Source organism: Zingiber officinale, chromosome 9A, assembly GCF_018446385.1.
Source record: "Zingiber officinale cultivar Zhangliang chromosome 9A, Zo_v1.1, whole genome shotgun sequence".
In the NCBI taxonomy this organism is placed as follows: domain Eukaryota; kingdom Viridiplantae; phylum Streptophyta; class Magnoliopsida; order Zingiberales; family Zingiberaceae; genus Zingiber; species Zingiber officinale.
Window position 1 is genome coordinate 44061209 of NC_056002.1, and position 6489 is coordinate 44067697.

The 6489-nt window shown below is 40.5% G+C and overlaps 1 non-coding gene across 1 annotated transcript; it reads right to left on the reverse strand.

The window, feature by feature from the left end:
- Positions 1 to 5944: 5944 nt before the first annotated feature.
- LOC122022089 lies at positions 5945 to 6050 on the reverse strand. The gene has a single exon (XR_006122829.1). It is a non-coding gene; the product is annotated as a small nucleolar RNA R71 (small nucleolar RNA).
- Positions 6051 to 6489: the final 439 nt, after the last annotated feature.

A 6489-nucleotide genomic window follows, 5' to 3' on the forward strand; every position in this document is an offset into this window, starting at 1 on the left:
TTTGGATGAAATGGCAAACTGTTCTTCTCAATTTAACTAAAGGAATTAAATATCAAAATGTAGTTTGGTAGAATTAGCTTTAAGTTGAACGAATCCACTTGGTTTTAAGAGATTTCATGCATGAGTTAATGCTCCTACACTTGTTGCTTGGTAGAAGTAATAATTTCTTGATGCTCTAGTTGATTGTCATGCTTATGTTTATGCATGCTCATGCTATGTTTATGAACAAGTCCATGCTTAAGCTTATGATATGAATTTTCATGCTCATGTTTAGGTTTACGATTATGACATGCTTATGTAGTAATCATATTTATGTTTATGTTCATGCTTATGTCGTGATCGCATGTCTAGATATGTAATCATGGTTATCTTCATGTTTATGTTTATGCTTACGCTCATGCTCATGTAATAAATGTGGTAGAGTGCGACCAATGACCTTAGCCCAGGAGCTCACCAACTCTTATGTGGTAGAATGTGACCGGTGACCTTAGCTTGATAGCTCACCAAATCTATGTGGTAGAGTGCGACCGGTGACCTTAGCCTGGGAGCTCACCAAATCTTACATGGTTGAATGCGACTGGTGACCTTAACCCAGAAGCTCACCAAATCTTATGTGGTTGAGTGTGACCAGTGTTTTTAATCTGGGAGATCACCAAATCTATGTGGTCAAGTGTGACCGGTGTCCTTAGCTCAGGAGCTCATCAAATCTATGTGGTTGAGTGTGATCGGTGTCCTTAGCCCAGGAGCTCACTAAATCTATGTGGTCGAGTGTGACCTATGTCCTTAGCCTTGTGATGTGCGTAGATTATATACACTTATTTAGCATGTTTTGACGCACAGTCATATATTTTACGCATGCTTTATCTATGCATCCTCATACTCTTAGTCTTACTTTCAGCATAATTACTCTTCTTTCCTCGGAGATCTGCTCTTGTGTATTTTCTGCTTACAGGAGTCGAATGTGAAGAGGAAATGATGCTCGTGGTCAATCTTGTCAACAAAGGAAGGAGGACAGCATTGGCAATGTGAGCCACACAACCATGCTAAAGGATTAAGGAGGAAAATGACCTAGGTCGTGTGGTGTAAATAGGTCGTGTAGCTTCACCAGAGGAGGAGGATGAAATGGTCGTGTGGATCCACACAGTCGTGCCATCCCAGAAGCTTTTCCAGCACACGACCGTGTATATCTACACGACCGTGCAATGACTCCAGAGTACAAGTAAGCTCAGGCCGTGTGTGCCACACGACCGTGCAAGGTTTCTTGAAGCCTGGAATAGCCTGGCCATGTGAGCCACATGACCGTGTAAGCCATCCAGAGTTGCGGCAACACACGGCCATATAGATCTACATGGCCATGTCACTTTGGTCGAAAGCATGACTTGTAAGGCCGTGTGAGAGCCACACGGCCGTGGCACGAGCCATGTGTTGCCCGTGCCCTGCTCTATATAAGAGGGTTATTCCCCATTCAAAAGAGGGAGAGGCTCTCCCTTTTAGGGAGATTCAACTTGGGACTGTTCTTCATCCTCTCCAGCTTTGTTCCAGCAATCCTAAGCCATCTTCGCCTCCGCATCGACTCCAAAAGCTAAGGATTGGTTCCGAAGATCACTCATCGTCTCTAGTTAAGCATTTCTATTCTCTCTTCTCGTTGGGGATTGGAATATTTGTAATCTCTTTGTCTTCGGATCTCTATCTTTGTATTATAGAGTAGATTCATTGTTCTAGGATTAAGGGAGTAATTGTGATGTGATTTGATGCATAAATCTCATGGATATGTCAATTTCCTATTTAGATGATGTTGATGTTGTATCTATTTGATCTTGTGTGGATGTTTGTGTTTGGATCTCATTACCATATTTGATTGAATGTTTGTGAGGCTTTTGGATCCCATAGAGGGATACCCTAGATCGTATGACCGAGGGGCGTTTGTGACAGGCTGCCCTGCTAACAGACGTCTAGGAGATCATCTTGAAAGGTGAAACTAGTCTGTAAAATACCGAATCAGATAATAATTAAATAATAAGGTTTAATAGGCTAATAGCCTTAACGGAATTTTTAGAAGTTTTTTGAAAAATTTTCGGAGCTCGTATGACGTATTTAGAGGGGATGCGTTCATGGGTCAGAGAATAAAAAAACCTGTTAGGAATACCCGGAGGTGGGAGTTGATTGAGGAACTTATCTAAGGTTTAATTGAAAAATCCCTAAGTTATAAATTTTCCCCATGCCCTAGCTTTCCCCCGATCGAACTCCTCTTCCCCCACGCCCGCGTGCTCCGCTCCCTCTCGCAAAGCCGCCCACTCTCTGCCTTCGCCGAAACCCTATCTCCCCTCTTCCCAGCGTCAGTCATCTTCTCTTCTTCTCTCCCGAGCCGCGTGGCGCCGACACTTCCTCTCCTCATCCCGAGCAGTGGCGATTTCCCTTTTCCCCGAGCTCTCTACGTGAAGTCAAGTCACCGCCGCTCGTCACCCATCGCCATCGTCGGTAAAGCCCAACAACAGCGGCCGGTTATCAAGTTGTTGTCGCCATCACCGCCGCTCCTCGTGCTTTCCATTTGGTCCTTTGCCGCTCTTCCACACACTTGCAACGGCGAGCAGTTGTTGTCGCTTCCAAAGGGAGGTCACCATCTCCTTCTCTGAATATCACTCACAGTAAACCCTATTCCTGATCTCCTCTCGTCGGCGCACTTCTATGCACTGTAGCTTCGGTTATCAAGCCGAGTTTCCTTTCGATCAGTTGAGCATCAACAGAAGAATTGGTTTTGGGTAAGAAATGTTTGGTTTCGATTTGATTTCATCTTACAATTTTGAGATATTGAGGTAGTTTGTTAGCCTAACATATGATTTGAATGTTAGGTCTTGACTTAGTACTGATTGGGAGTGTTGTTTGGGAAGACATCAGCTACCTCGCTGCCACCTTGGAGGTAAACATCTAAACCTAGTGGATGGATTAAACTAGGGTTGACATTGGGTTGGACCTTATTTGGTCTATAAAGGAGATAATTGAGGTTAATCATTTAGATTAGGGTTTCCCCTAATTAGTTTGGGTTTTGGGGTTTAGCTAGTGTTTGCATTTGTGATTAGCTAAACCGTACATCGTGTGATTTGCAAGACTTTGATTCAAGATGAACTTCTCGACATGGGACTGTTTGGCATGATCGACAGATAAGGCGGGTACTTCTTACTTTGTCTCTGTAGTTCTTTGAACTTAGTGCATGAGCTATCTTTGGATAGAAATTGCTTTTACCTTGACTCCACTCTTAGTTTCCTGTGTTTGATACTTCCACTCGATCTTTGAGATATTCATTTCCATATCTATACAGTCTCTCGTTGTTATCTATGATACGTAGCAGATACTAGATACTATGTTTGTATGTTTTGATTGTTATTTATTTATGTTCCGTATTGAGAATGCTGGCTCATGTAGCATACATAATTTTTGCTTATATTTGTATGATGATTGTTGTATGTTCTGCATCATATCATTGCATACATGTTAACGACAAATTCTACCTTGCGGTCGAGAGAGTCGTTAACTAGGGTCGCACGCTCGGCCACTCGAGAGAGTGGTAGCTGGAGCAGATGTCGTTTGTCCTGTCGTGTCGTACTCGACCACTCGTGGGTAGTGGTAGTTGGAGTTGCGAGCAGCAGGGACCCCCTTCGCTGTGTAGCTAGTTAGCTACTCAGTACCTGTCCACTCGATCACTCGAGAGTAGTGGCGGCCTTTGAGTGGTACAGTTGTCATTGATCCGACCTCTCGACCAAACAGGGGTCGTGGTGCAGAGAGGTGGGCGGGGTGACCATCCGTGCATACGCTGTTATTTTACTTGCTTTGGCTGCTACTGTTTACATATGCTATTATTGCTTACTTGTGTTGCTGTTGTATACTTATGCTACCCTCTTTTACTATTGTTGTTCACTTATGCTTATATACTTACTTATGTTGAGATATACTCGCATTGTAAGTGTTTAGACATTGGTTTATTTATTGGAAATTTATATATACTTTACATGTTACCCTTGTAGTTATGAGTAGCTCTGTAGTAGAGTTGTCCTACTCCTGATTTTACTAGCCTAGGATATGGTTACAGGTACGAACATTTATTGTGATTTTATTTAGTATCTACTATTTCCTTATGAGACTATATACTGTTGGCACTCTCTATTTGTATGTTATGTTCATGCACTATCTTTCCTATACCCGTTGAGTTCCAATACTCACCACCCCACAAAATGGTTTTTCTTTCGCCAGGTAACAGGTAGATGAGTCATGGATGCTTGGAGAGATGCCGCCTGCCAATCCTGTGTCATATCCGAGGAATGATTTTGGTTTTGTTTCTCTTTACTTGCATTTCGTATTCATTGGATTTGGTGCTATGAGAACTAACTATATTTTGATACTTGTTTTGTGGACTTTGTATCTGTGATGTTTTGTGGACTTTACATTTGTCCGTTTTCTTTCCGTTATTCCGCTGTGTTTTTAGTGCAGCCGTGTGAGTTGTTAGTGTTTTAAACTGCATGAGTGTTATTTTGTTCCAATCGAGTAGGTTGTATTATATAAAATGAGTGGTTATGTGTGTTCCAGTCATGTGGGCTGATGAATATGTTATTATGTTATTGTGTATATATATTGCTTCATATTGTCACCGGTATAGGGGAGATGCTATCGAAATTTTTCGATAGGGACTCCTCTAGGGGTGTGACATAGTCTCTACAAGGAGGTGGGATAGTTGTATGCATTTAGTTCCTGCACTTTTATGTTAATTGAGTGGTGTTGTGTTTCTATGTTGTATAATTGTGGGGCGTTGGTGATAGGTTGTCCCGCTAACGGACTTCATAGGGATCATAACCATTTAACCACTAGAAGTGTAGATCGAAGTCCCTTGCCAATTTTCTTCTACAGGAGAAAACCGATAACTTTCTACAAATGCATATCAATTGAGGATATGAATTGGAGAACCATGCTACATCAATGAATATCACAATGAAATCGAATTCATAGAACACTCACTAAACCATATACTTCATTTACTTTCCTTGTTTCATTTCTAGTTGCTACTTAGTTCATTCCTTGCCTTGTTAATTGTTTAGCTAATTCTACGTGAGACATCTCTTGTGCTTAAACCAGTCCCTGTGGGATCGATATCTTTTTATTACTAACGATGAAATCGTGTACTTGCGGTTGCGTAACAAGTTTTTGGCGCCGTTGCCGAGGACTGCGTCTATAAGATTTGAGATAATCATTTGAGTTAGACTAAACTTTTATTTTCTTTTCTATTACATAGTTGTAACTAGTCTTGGAAATTTGGTTTTCACAATCTTATCTTTTATTTCTGATTACTTATTTTGCAATTTGTCTTGTTGCAATTCAAATTCTATATTTTATATTTTCAGAATTTCAGTTCAGTTTTTCCTTGCTTTTCAAGTAAAGAGAAAATTTTGTTACTTGTGATCTTGTTCTTTGCATGCGAAGATCTAACATTGCAGGAGATTTGATACCTTTTGATCCTGAAATTGATAGAACTTTTCATAAAAGAAAAACCTCCCAAAGACATCTAGAGGAACAAGAATACTCAAATATGGCAAACAAACCACTGAAAGATTATGCAGCACTATATGCAAGAGGACTTCATTCTAGCATCACAAGGCCAGCTGTTGAAGCCAATAATTTTGAAAACAAGCCTACGATAATCACTATGGTACAACATAATCAGTTTGGAGGCGGACCACACGAAGATCCAATCAACATCTTGAAGTTTTCTATGAAATCTGTGGTACGATAAAAATGAATTGTGTTCCAGCAGAAGCAGTACGATTATTATTATTTGGGTTTTCTTTAAGAGACAGAGCCAAACAGTGGCTAAATTATTTGCCTGCAAATAGTATATCCACTTGGAAACAATGTGAACAACAATTTCTGGACAAATTCTATTCTCCAAGAAAAATTGCTCATATAAGAAATTTAATAGCAAGCTTCAGACAGTTAGACTCTGAATCATTATTTGAAGCATGGGATAAATACAACAATATGCTCAGACAATGCCCACATCATGAATTAGAAAAATGGCTAGTTCTACATACTTTTATAATGGCATCAACTATCATACAAAGGTGTCTCTAGATTCTGCAGTTGGAGGGGCACTTATGAACAAAAGCCTAGATGAAGCTAAGAGTATTATTGAAAGTGTAGCACAAAACCATCATCAATGGGCAACAGCAAGAAGTGGAGGCTATTCTTATCCAAACTCAGTTAAAGCATCAGGAAAATTTGATGTAGATGCAATTACTTTGATATCTTCAAAACTGGATACTCTTACTAAAAAGCTGGAAAATATGGGAACAAATTCTAGCACGATGAATGCCATAGTGTGTGTTTGTGAAACATGTGGAAGCACAGATCATGCTCAAGACTCATGCCCATTGGGAACCATCTCTGCACATATCAATCAACTTGAGTAGTGTGATGCAATCATGAGTTATAATCAGAAACGGAACA